This window comes from Hyperolius riggenbachi, chromosome 4 (genome assembly GCF_040937935.1).
Source record: "Hyperolius riggenbachi isolate aHypRig1 chromosome 4, aHypRig1.pri, whole genome shotgun sequence".
Classification (NCBI taxonomy): Eukaryota; Metazoa; Chordata; class Amphibia; order Anura; family Hyperoliidae; genus Hyperolius; species Hyperolius riggenbachi.
The window spans coordinates 492,996,005-493,009,469 of NC_090649.1; the positions used below are offsets into that span (position 1 = coordinate 492,996,005).

Consider the following 13,465-nt stretch of genomic DNA (forward strand, 5'->3'; position numbering starts at 1 on the left):
CTGTGTGTAAATAGTTATTAATAAATTTGACTTTTTTTTAACCTTTTCTTTTTTTTCTCCAGCCTGTCAGCCAATCCCCATGATCAGGAAGCCTAAAGGTGGCCACACACGATACGATTTTACAGCAATTCGATGAAAACTGTCGTATCTCTCGAAAAAATCAAAAGCTTTTTTTTCATTCGACTGAAAAATCCGATCGGATTTCCCGTTTTTTCTTTATTTAAATCGATCCGGAATGCCAGATATTTATTTTCAATTTCTACTGAAGATTGTATGGTGTGTTGGATTGTTAATTTATTAATATACACACCCTAGCAATTTTCTCTGAGTTTCCAATCAGTTTTATCATAATTGAGGAAAAAAATTGAACATAGGTGTGTGGTACATTGGTCAGATTTTTAAAATGTTACAATAAGTCAGAAAAATTGATTGCAATTCCTAAATTGAACAGATATTTACAAAATTGTATGGTGTGTGGCCACCTTAAGACAGCTGATCACTTCCTGCACTACAGAGGTGACAGCCGTGTCACACAGCTGTCCCCAGTACAGCGCTGCCTTAGATCACAGCGCTGTGCAGCCTAATTAGACATCGGTTTTGCCTTCTAACAGTCTCCAAACGGCGATGGCCTTCCAAGCGGAGAAGCTCCTGCTAGCCCCATTGACAGCCATTCACGCCAATCGGCGTGGAGTGGTCCTGGGGCTGCTGCTGCGTCTGCGCCAATTGGCAAGTAGTTAAACGTTATTATGCTGTTGTGTATCTTATAGAGCAGAGAGGAAGTTCTGAGTTCAGGTTGGCTATGAGGTTGTCTTTGCCAAATCCATATTGAGGTGAAATGAGAGCGTGTGTGCTGCTCTCTCCGGGAGCTCCTGATGATGAGTAGCAGGAGAGCTGCTGCTTTTCTCCTCCTCGAGGAGCTGTGTCAGAGTGACGTGCTGCTCTCCAGCCTGTCTCCTTGCTGGAAATCCATTCTGTGTTGTGACTGCAGCAATCTCCACGCCGCTATCTCTGCATTGCAGTGTGTTTAGTGGTGCCTGCATGTAACGGCAGTGCGAGCTCTGTACAGGCTGTTATAGTGCTTCTGTTCCGCCTGCTCCCTTGTCTGGCGATAGACCTGTGATATACAGCTGCACTCAGTAAAAGCCACTCTGATAACCAGCAATGCCTGACTGCTTTATTAACCTGGAAAGTGTGTATAGAACGACTGCATTCCCTTGTAGATTGCTTCTGAAGCCTTTAATTGGCTAATCTATCACAGCAGTGATGAGCTTCATAAAGAACACCTCTAAGGAAAACGTTAAAGGGGAAATAGACTGGACTCGGTCCGTTTCATTTAAAGGAACACGACTGCAAAAAAACTGTATTGTTTAAAGGACAAGTAAGGGATATGAAGGCTGCCATATTTCTTTCCTTTTAAACAATACCAGTTGCCTGGCTGTCCTGCTGACCCTCTGCCTCTAATACTTTTACCCATAGCCACTGAACAAGCATGCAGCAGATCAGGTGTTTCTGACATTATTGTCAGATCTGACAAGATTAGCTGCATGCTTGTTTCTGGTGTGATTCAGACACTACTGCAGCCAAATGGATCAGCAGGGCTGCCAGGGAACTGGTATTGTTTAAAAGAAAATAAAGGACAAATAAAGTGAGAGTATGGAAGCTGCCATATTTAAGTATGCAAAATGTTTGATCATTCTTTAGACGACCGTAGTTTTAGAAGGATATAATAACAGAAATCTTTGAGTTTACATCTTGTCCAAATTTTCCTGAGTTGCATAAACCAATTTGTAACAGTGTAACCAAACCGCAGAACAGAGGCGCCAACAAAAGTAAAATCGATTAACCACTTCAAGTAAATGGGAACCGCATTTAAAAAAATGGAGACAGATACTTACCTGAGGAGAGGGAAGGCTCTGGGTCCTATAGAGCCTTCCGGCTCCTCTCCTGGTCCCCTCGTTCCAGTGCTGGCTCGCAAGGTAGCAGTATTTCACTAAATTAGTCAAATACTGCTTTGCCCGGCCGAAGGAGGCTTCAGAAGACTTCAGGGAGCCCGAGTGCTCCTGAAGAAGGGCGGCCCTGTACTGCACCTGCGCAAGCACGCTCTCTTGCACGCTCACGTATGTGCAGTATGGAGCCGCACGTCTTCTGGAGGACACGGCTCCCGAAGACTTCCAAATACCCTTCCGGTGGGGGATTCAAATGGGGGGGGGGGGAGCCAGCACAGGATAGAGAGCACCGAGAGGAGACGGAAGGCTCTATACGACCCAGAGCCTTCCCTCTCCTTAGGTAAGTATTTGCTTCATCTTTTTTTTTTAAATGCGGTTTCCATTCAATTTAAGGACTATGGTCTTAAAACCCCTTAAAGGAGTTATCAGGGAAAATTGAATAAAAAAAAAAAGTGCTACTTACCAGGGGCTTCCTCCAGCCCCGAGCTCGAGTGGCGCTGTCAATCACCGCCACGTGGGCTGGAACAGACTGCGCAGACGCAGAACTACTAGAACTTCTATATACATTTTTGTCAAAATGTATTGTGCTACACGTCTTTCATCAATAAATAGACACTTTTGTTTGGGTAAAAGTTATAGCGTTTACAAACTATGGTGGAAAAAGTGAATTTCCCCAGTTTGAAGCATCTCTGACTTTTCTGAGCACCTGTCATGTTTCATGAGGTGCTAAAATTCCAGGATAGTATAAATACCCCCCAAATGACCCCATTTTGGAAAGAAGACATCCCAAAGTATTCAGTGAGAGGCATGGGGAGTTCATAGATTTTATTTTTTGTCACAAGTTAGCGGAAAATGACACTTTGTGACCCAAAAAAAGTTTCCATTTCTGCTAACTTGTGACAAAAAAATGAAATCTGCCACGGACTCACTATGCTCCTCTCTGAATACTTTGGGGTGTCTACTTTCCAAAATGGGGTCATTTGTGGGGTGTGTTCACTGTCCTGGCATTTTGGGGGGTGCCTAATTGTAAGCACCCCTGTAAAGCCTAAAGGTGCTCATTGGACTTTGGGCCCCTTAGCGCAGTTAGGCTGCAAAAAAGCATCACACGTGGTATCGCCGTACTCAGGAGAAATAGTATAATGTGTTTTGGGGTGTATTTTTACACATACCCATGCTGGGTGGGAGAAATATCTCTGTAAATGGACTATTTATTTATTTTTTTACACACAATTGTCCATTTACAGAGATATTTCTCCCACCCAGCATGGGTATGTGTAAAAATACACCCCAAAACACATTATACTACTACTGAGTACGGCAATACCACGTGTGGCACTTTTTTGCAGCCTAGGTGCGCTAAGGGGCCCAAAGTCCTATGAGTACCTTTAGGATTTCACAGGCCATTTTGAGGCATTTGATTTCCAGACTACTCCTCACGGTTTAGGGCCCCTAAAATGCCAGGACAGTATAGGAACCCCACAAGTGACCCCATTTTAGAAAGAAGACACCCCAAGGTATTCCATTAGGAGTATGAAGATTTTCATACTCCTAACAAAATACCTTAGAAGATTTTATTTTTTGTCGCAAGTTAGCGGAAATTGATTTTTTTTTCTGTTCATAAAGTGTCATTTTCCAGAAAAAATAAAATCTTCTACACCTAACGGAATACCTTGGGGTGTCTTCTTTCTAAAATGGGGTCACTTGTGGGGTTCCTATACCGCCCTGGCATTTTAGGGGCCCTAAACCGTGAGGAAGTAGTCTGGAAACCAAATGCCTCAAAATGCCTGTTCAGGGGTATAAGCATCTGCAAATTTTGATGACAGGTTGTCTGAGAGGCTGAATTTTGTGGAACCGGTCATAAGCAGGGTGGCCTCTTAGATGACAGGTTGTATTGGCACTGACGTGCAGGAAGCGCAGGATGTTCTCAAATCGTGACCTGGACAAGGCAGCAGAGAACATGGGCATGTGATGTATTGGGTGCGTAAACCAATAAGACCGCAATACATTTTTACTAGACCCATGTTAAGGAGAAGGCTCAATAAAATGTTAAGTTTGGAAACTTGGAGTGGTTTCCACTGAAAAGGCTGGGCATGGTAGCTTCTCGGATTGGCTGTTGCGTATTGTATGGCATAACGGTTGGTCTCAGCCACAATTAAGTCGTAGAGATCAACGGTGCAGAACAGATGAAAAGTCTAGGGCCAATCCTAGATTATCTGTCTCCACCTGGACTCCAGACTGGGCGGTGAAAGGGGGCAGTATGGGTGCGGTGGAACCAGGGGATTGACAATCGGGATTTGCCAGCACCTCTGGGAGACTATGGGTAGTACGGGCCCGGTTTGCTGGTCGCTGCGACTCTGTTCTTAATGCACGTGCCACCGAACCAGTTTCTACTACCATGCTGGTGCTTGCCACTTCACCAGGGTCTATGGTAGTACTGGTGCTAGGTCCAGGAGATGCTACGCTGCTGGTAAAATGCCTCACCAAGAAAACTCGGATCAGCGCTAGCACCACTCTGCTGCTCTTGAGTCTGATCCTGCGGTCCAGTGACATTGGGTGTGGTACGCCTGGCTCTAGCCGGGACTTCAACCTCGTCATTGCCATCAGTCAGAGAGCCACTGCTGTTCACCGGTTCGTATTCTGACCCGGATGATTCGTCGGATGAGGCTTCCCAATCGCACTCACCCCACTGGGCCAGAATCTCGGCGGCCTCTTCAGCGGAATACCCCTTTCTTGCCATGCTGAACTGCTAATTTTACTGGTATTCCTCTGAGACTACCCAGGAAAAAGAGCACCTACCAAGCAAAAGGGAGTATTTGAGAGGTAGAAAGCTGTGGTCACTGAGTTTTGATAAACAGCGCCACAGCTATTGTACAGTGTTTTTTGCAGTGATTAGAAAAAAAAAATTCTGTCACTGTGGTGGGGCGGGTGTGAGGGTTTGGCCGGTGATCAGAAACCTGCAGGGGGCAGATTAGGGCCTGATCTGATTGGGTAGGAGTGCTAGGGGGTGACAGGTGGTGACAGGAGTTGATTGATGGGTGTCTCGGGGTGATTAGAGGGGAGAATAGATGTAATCAATGCACTGGGGAGGTGATCGGAAGAGGGTCTGAGGGGGATCTGAGGGTTTGGCCGAGTGATCAGGAGCCCACACGGGGCAAATTAGGGCCTGATCTGATGGGTAGGTGTGCTAGGGGTGGCAGCTGGTGACAGGTGATGACAGGAGGCGATTGATGAGTGTCTCGGGGGTGAGTAGATGCAAGCAATGCACTGGGGAGGTGATCAGGGGGGTCTGAGGGCTATTTGAGGGTGTGGGCAGGTAATTGGGTGCCCACAAGGGGCCAGATTAGGGTCTGATCTGATGGGTAGCAGGGACAGGTGGTGACAGGGTGATGGGTGATCAGTGGGTTATTAGAGGGGAGAACAGATGTAAACAATGCACTTGGGAGCTGATCTGAGGGTGGGTCTGAGGTCGATCTGAGGGTGTGGGCAGGTGATCAGGTGCCTGCAAGGGGCAGGTTAGGGTCTGATCTGATGGGTGGCAGTGACAGGGGGTGATTGACGGGTGATTGATGGGTGATTACAGGGGGGGAATGGATGTATACAGTACACTGGGGGGGGGGGGGGGGGGTCGGGAGGATCTGAGGGTGTGGGGGGGGGTGAACAGGAGCCCCCAGGGGGCAGTTTAGACCTGATCTAAAACATAGCGTTGACAGATAGTGACAGGGAGTGATTGATGGGTGATTTGGTGCAAACAGGGGTCTGAGGGGGTGATCGGGGCGGGGGGGGGGGGGGATCTGAGGGGTGCTGTGGGCGATCAGGGGGCAGGATGGGGCAAAATCAGTGTGCTTGGGTGCGACCTAGAGGGGCTGCCTCGATCATTGGAACCACCAGGGCAGGAGGCAGCCTGTATAATACGCTTTGTATACATTACAAAGCGTATTCTACTCATACTATGCGGCAGATCGGGGGTTAACAACCCGCCGGCGCTGCTAATTGGCCCGCAGGTTGGCGTCGCCGGTGGGCGGAGCCTAATGCCAGTGGATGCGCCCGATCCCCGGCTGATCAGTCTCCCAGGTGCCGCTGCCGATCGGCGTTATGCGGTCCTGGGGGTGCCACTTTGCTGCCGCCAATTGGTAGTGGGCGGTCGGCAAGTGGTTGAAAGCTGTTTAAATGGGGGAAGTTGGTGGACTCGCTTCCCTTGTAGAAAAAAAAAAAAACGGACAATGGTTACTCGCACACAAAGTAACTTTAATTAAAAGATCCAAGAAATCAGTAAACCAATGCTTTCATCTGCCTTTACTCAGCAGCTAACAGGTTGAGAGGGGTCGTCAGTGTCTTAAAGGAGGGACTTTATAACTCGACTAGTCGACCTGAGCCTGTTTAAAAATGGGCTCTAGGTCTGTCACATGTCAGCACGCATGCCCAACAGGCTCCCTGGACCGTCTTCGTCCTTTTCCAACGGCTGTCAGAGCGGCACATGCACAGTAGCACAAAAGCACTGACACAGGGACATGGGGTGCAGAGACACAGGCAAGTTATATACGATTAATAAAATGGCTTATTTACAATATTCAGTTTTACATTTAGTCATTGTTTGCCCATTGTTTAAGGAACTGAGAAGAAAAATTAAAACGTTTTTATACATACCTGGGGCTTCCTGTAGCCCCATCCGCTCGGATCACTCCCACGCCGCCGTTCTCCACTGCCTGCAGCTTCAGGAACCGGGTCCCCGCACTTCCGTCAGACCCGGCAAGCTACGCAGGAGAAGTGTGCCCTCTACTTACACGTAGAGGACGCACTTCTCGTCCGTTAGACTGGCTCCGACTAATGGACGAGCAGGGACCCGGTTCCCGAAGCTGCAGGCAGAGGAGGACGGCGACGTGGGAGCGATCCAGGTGGATGGGACTGGAGGAAGCCCCAGGTATGTTTAAAATCTTTTTAATTTTTCAGCTCTAGTACACTTTAAAGAGGAACTTCAGCGAAAAGTGGAATCAGAATAAATCAATACATTGCAAAGTGAAAATAGTAGAGGGATGAAGAAATGATTGATATTCACCATGTAATTTGTTCATATTGTTTGAGCCTCAATCATTCTGCATGTCATCATCTTTAAAGTCAATGGGAGCATATTTAAAAAAAAGCCAAATACTTGAGGAGAGGCTCTTGATCCTATAGATCCCTCGTTCCAGCAGCACTGGCTCCCCCGGTAGCAGTACTCACCCACGCTCTCTTACACACTCACGCAGGCGCACCACAGAGCCACCTTCTTCAGGAGCACTCGGGCTTCCGAAGCTTCCTCTGGCGGGGGATTCAAACGGAGGAGCTGCCGCTGCAAGGAGGGGACCGGCAGAATGGTTGATCAGCCGCTGAGTCGACAGATGTATGGCCACCATAACTTACATACATGACTTGTTTTGTTGTGTGTCCGTTAAAGAGAACCCGAGGTGGGTTTGAAGAATGTTATCTGCATACAGAGGCTGGATCTGCCTATACAGCCCAGCCTCTGTTGCTATCCCAACCCCCCCTAAGGTCCCCCTGCACTCTGCAATCCCTCATAAATCACAGCCACGCTGCTGACAAACAGCTTGTCAGAGCTGGCTGTGTTTATCTCTATAGTGTCAGTCTGCTGCTCTCCCCGCCTCCTGCACAACTCCAGTCTCCGCCTGCATCCCTTCCCTCCCTGCTGATTGGAGGGAAGGGACGGGGGCAGGGACCGGAGCTATGCAGGAGGCGGGGGAGCAGCTGAGACTGACACTACAGATGTAAACAGCCTCACAGCACGGCTGTGATTTATGAGGGTTTACAGAGTGCAGGGGGACCTTAGTGGGGTTTGGGATGGCAACAGAGGCTGGGCTGTATAGGCAGATCCAGCCTCACTATGCAGATCACATTCTTCAAACCCAGCTCGGGTTCTCTTTAAGCAACTACTAAGACTAATTCCTTGTAAGTGCAAAATGTGGCCAAATAGATAAATTCTGACAGTCAATTTCAAGCTTTGTGGGTGGAGCTGCTGCTTGTATTGTATCAGCCTGCTCAAACCACAGGGAGAATTTGCGATAATTCAGGTTGGAGTGAGCTCGAGATATCTCCCAGAGCACCACTGCTGAATATATGCAAATTAACCATTGTACCCTTAGAAGCTAAACACACCTCCAGAACCGCTGGAATGCAATGATGTGTCAGCTTGTTAAATTGTACAGAGCCATAATAATCCAACATGCATACAGACTGTTTCGGATTGTTTGATCCTCATCAGTACATGGCATGGATTAATTTGGCTCTATGGAGTAGGGCTTGTAAACCGAGAGGTACAGACTAACCAGCAAGCTCATGGTGACCCAGAACTCATTGGAGTGTGTAAGGGACTACAATGGTCCTAAAAGCCCCCTTACTAAGTTGTTAAGAAAAATGTTAAGAGCCAAATTAATCCATGCCATGCACTGATGAGGATCAAACAATCCGAAACAGTCTGTATGCATGTTGGATTATTATGGCTCTGTACATATTAACAAACTGACACATCATTGCAATCCAGCGGATCTGGAGGTGTGTTTAGCTTCTAAGGGTACAATGGTTAATTTGCATATATTCAGCAGTGGTGCATTGTGGGAGACATCTCGAGCTCACTCCAATCTGAATTATCACAAATTCTTTCTGTTTTAGGAAAGCAAACTTTTGTTTTTCTTATCTTAGTAAGGGGGCTTTTAGGACCATTGTAGTCCCTTACACACTCCAATGAGTTCTGGGTCACCATGAGCTCGCTGGTTAGTCCAAACCACAGGGAGGGGAGGGAGTGGGGGGTGGAGCACAGACTGAACTTTCAGATAAGATTGCAGCCTATAGCTAAGAGAGTCTGTGGAACAGGAAGTGGCCAGTGTATGGAATACTGACCAGATACTGTAAAGGTGGTTTATAGAATATCCGCTATAACTTCTACACAGACAAAACCTAAACCTGAAGTCCCACACGGATCTTGAACGTTTTTTTTGTCTTTAAGACAGAATAGCCAAGGTTGCGGAGTAGGAGAAGCATGAGGAAATTCATCTAGTCAGTTTCTGTTTCTCTACACTGAGCTTGAACTCTCCTGGGCTCAGCAGAAACATTCATGGGGTATTAGATTCAGAATGTTAATGATGAATATCAGCTGTCAACTTGATTTATTAATTATCTGTCAGGCAGTTCAGTTTTTACTTTACGAATCCGATTAGCCCTGAGCAAAGTTTCAGATCTGCTCACAGGAGTTCCAGTTCCTGTGGATAAAAAAATTGCCTTGAGTTGAATTTCCTGCTGAAGCTTACGCCTGACACAGGGGAACTTCCTCTTGACATTCTTGGCAGGACGACTCATTTGCATATATTTCTCCTGGGTAAAGCCATTTTTTTCATGCACTTTTAACTGAAGGTAACCTCTGATTATGGATCTCCTTACATATTGCTCAGGCTGTGTCCTACAGGGACACTTTGCACACTAAATTAATACCTGAAAATGTTCTCCTTTCTAGTTTAAATACAGCTTCCTAGTATCCTCATTTAAAGTGAAGCTCTGCTGTTGTGGGGTTTTTTTTCACGTTGGCTCTGTACCAGAGGCGGGACAAGGTCCTCCAGCACCCAAGGCTGAGACACCAAAGTGCGCCCCTTCATCCCTCCCACCCCAGCTGTCACACCCTGATTGCTATTACACTAAGAGGCCCCTCCTCCATCCCTCCCACCCCAGCCGTCACACACTGATTGTTATTACACTAAGAGGCCCCTCCATTCCTCCCACCCCAGCCGTCACACACTGATTGCTATTACACTAAGAGGCCCCTCCTCCATCCCTCCCACCCCAGCCGTCACACACTGATTGTTATTACACTAAGAGGCCCCTCCATTCCTCCCACCCCAGCCATCACACACTGATTGCTATTACACTAAGAGGCCCCTCCTCCATCCCTCCCACCCCAGCCATCACACACTGATTGCTATTAGACTAAGAGGCGCCCCAGGGCCCACAACCTCCCCAACATCTTCATATCTAGTTATCTGGCTTGCAGTCACTGCCATGTATCCCCTTTTCTTATTTCTCTCTGCTTCAAACACAATTAGGAATGACAGCTGAATGAATTATGTGCCCCCTCCTACACTGCGCCCTGAGGCTGGAGCCTCTCCAGCCTATGCCTCGGCCCGGCCCTGCTCTGTACAGTGCAGGGATAAATGGCAAAACTTATTTCAGTTTGGTAAGCTTGTAAACCATGCATGTAAATCAGTTATTCCACAGGGTCCCTACCCAAAACTGCAATGTTTGCAGCTGATCGGTGGATCACTGCAGGAGGGAGAAAGGGAGCAACAAGCTCCTCCCTGTGCCGCTACAACAATGTAACTAGGATACAGAGGCGCCAGAATAATAAAAATGTCTAAAAAGATTAACATTTGTGGAGGCAGTTGGTGGACTTGCCTCCTCCAAACAGACGCACAAGATATGGCAACAAAGTTTAGCAGAACAAATTTATTTACCAACCCCAGGGGAAAATGCAACATGTTTCGCAGGTATGACACCGCTTCATCAGGCAATAGGTAGGAGTGTAGGTACAGAGCAGGCCTGTAGCTGGGCCAAGCGCCTCTGTCTCCATGTGCTGCTAGTTACTTGTGCAGCAGGATTTGAAGTCTCTAGGCTGTCCATAAAGAGAGTATGGATTCCAGACAAATTAAGGCTGTGCATATACATAGGTTAGGATTTAGTTAGTGTTAGGCCCCTCCCATGGAGGATTGACTTATTTGCAGTGGGAGGGACGAGTACTTAATAGGTTGCATGCAAGCTGTTAATGGAAACCAACATCCTCCTCTAGTGGTAGACAGGTCACGTGTATGCTCGGTGTGTATTCGACCCCACAAGTGGGGCTTGCACTCTTTTGCAGGTAGGCACTAGTCTGTTTTTAAGTAGCGCTGCTCATTTCCTTGCTATGTACTAATGTAATTTGTTTTTTGTCAGCTGCTCCCACTTAACAGCCATGCTTTTGGTGTATATGCAGAGCTTCTGTTTGGGTTCAAGGTGCGTTTGTAGTTCCTGGGGGGGCTCAGCGCATCTCTGATGGAGGCCATTCGGAGGCGGCCTGGTGTTGCGCTGATCCACCTTTTTGCGCAATTTTAAATTAATTCTTATCTACATAACAGGCCACAAACTGAAATCGACAGATCATTTTTAATTACCTTACACAAAACCCAAGCCCCAATATAAATGGCATTTTTCTTGCCTTCATGTAGCCCCCACCCCTCCGCAGTCTATCTGGTCCCTCAGTCTTCCCAGGTCTCTTCCATTGTTCTGCTGTCCCTCTCTAAAGGATTGTTGATTGCGCATGCGCAGCCTGGTGCCTGGGAGTGTTCTGTGCATGCGTGGAGGGGCGGGGCCACACATGTGCAGTATCCCACAAGTATTCTCGTTAGCGAGCTTTCGGAGGGGGACAGAGGGAGGCAATCCAGGGACATTATAGGCTGGGAGACAGGAAGAAGACCCAGGCAATTAACCACTTAAATCTGGACGGATATATCCATCCAGATAGACGCACGAGCGCTCCCGCCGCCTGCCGTTAGCCCCCCGATCAGTGAATGGGAATATAGTTCCCATTCACCGATCTAAGTCCCCCGCAGAAAAACCGACTGTCTCTTATCAGAGACCGCAGACTTCCTGCAAAAACAAGTTTCTCATCCTCATTCTAGTTCCTGGAAGCGTGATCGTTCGCTTCCAGGACTTTTTTGACTGTGGCTTCTTGTGGCCAAATAGTAAACTACACCCACATACATTTTTTTAATCAATAACTAAATTACATTTAAAATTAGCTGTGTTTACCTCCCACACCAAAAATTACCCAAATACATTTTTTTTATAAAAAAAATACAATAAAAAAAAACAAAACATAAATCGTTACCTAAGGGTCTGAACTTTTTAAATATACATGTCAAGAGTATATTATATTTTTTAAAATTATAAGCTTGTAAATAGTGATGGATGCAAATTGAAAAAATGCACCTTTATTTCTAAATAAAATATCCGCGTTATAAATTGTGATAGGGGCATCATTTAAACTGTGAAATAACCGCAACAAATGGGCAAATAAAATACATGAGTTTTAATTACGCTACCATGTATAAACTTCCAACTATAATGACCAAAAACTGAGATAATGAATTGTTTTAATTTCTTTCTTAATCTTCTTGTTAAAACGGATTTAGAAAAAAATAATTCTTAGCAAAATGTATCACCCAAAGAAAGCCTACCGGTAATTAGTGGTGGAAAAAACAAGATATAGATCATTTCATTGTGATAAGTAGTGATAAAGTTATTGGCGAATGAATGGGAGGATAAAGTTGCTCGGATGCATAAAGGGAACAACACTGTAGGCTGAAGTGGTTAAAACTCCACTTTTTTCCCCTGCCTCAGGTGTACTTTCCTACCAAGAAAATGTTTATACTGAAATGTTTGTTGCAATGTTTAACCGGTTCGGCCTATCTGGACGAGCTTTCTCGTCCAGATAGGCACTGCTGCTTTGCCTGCGTGGTGCGTGCGATCGGGTGTGCGCACCCGCTGCCTGCCGCTAGCCCCCCGAACAGTGAATGGGAATATAATTCCCATTCACCGATCTAACTTCCCTGCAGAAATACCGACGCTTTCTATCCAGATAGCGCGGTATTTCTGCCCCCAGGAAACTTCTGCTCAGCATTTTAGTTCCTGGATGCGAGACTTTTTTCACTGTGGCCATCTTGTGGCCAAATAGTAAACTGCACCCACATACATTTTTAATTAAAGAATTATAATATTTTACATTTAAAATAGGTACCGTAGTTTCTCTCCCACACCAAAAATTACCCACATACATTTTTTTTCATAAAAAAAAAATAAATAAAATACAATAAAAAAACATAAATAGTTACCCAAGGGTCTGAACTTTTTAAATATGCACGTCAAGAGAGTATGTTGTTATAGTATTTAAAATTATAAGCTTATAAATAGTGATGGACGCAAATTGAAAAAATTCACCTTTATTTCTAAATGAAATATCGGCACTATAAATTGTGATAGGGACATCGTTTAAACGGTGTAATAACCGGGACAGATGGGCAAATAAAATACATGAGTTTTAATTACGGTAGCGTATATTAATTTCAAACTATAATGGCCAAAAACTGAGAAATAATGATTTTTTTTTTCATTTCTTTCTTAATCTTCCTGTTAAAATGGATTTAGAAAAAAATAAATCTTAGCAAAATGTACTACCCAAAGAAAGCCTAATTAGTGGCGGAAAAAACAAGATATAGATCATTTCATTGTGATAAGTAGCAATAAAGTTATAGGCGAATGAATGGGAGGTGAACGTTGCTTGGATGCATGAGATTTTCGGCACTGCGGCGCTGAACCGGTTAAAGAATGTGGAGCTCTACGTCATTTCTAAAGGTTATGGCTAGTTTTGCATACGTATTGGCGTTGTTGCTAATGCTTTACTGAAGGGTTAGACGGATTATTAGAGAATTCAGGAACCAGCAGCACATTTT

At 45.8% G+C, this 13,465-nt stretch overlaps 1 protein-coding gene across 1 annotated transcript in view; it reads left to right on the forward strand.

Annotated features, from left to right (window-relative positions):
* The window catches only part of MSH2 (mutS homolog 2), a 174,267-nt gene that overhangs the window by 63,183 nt on the left and 97,619 nt on the right, over nucleotides 1–13,465 (forward strand). The gene's annotated exons all lie outside the window — the stretch shown is intronic.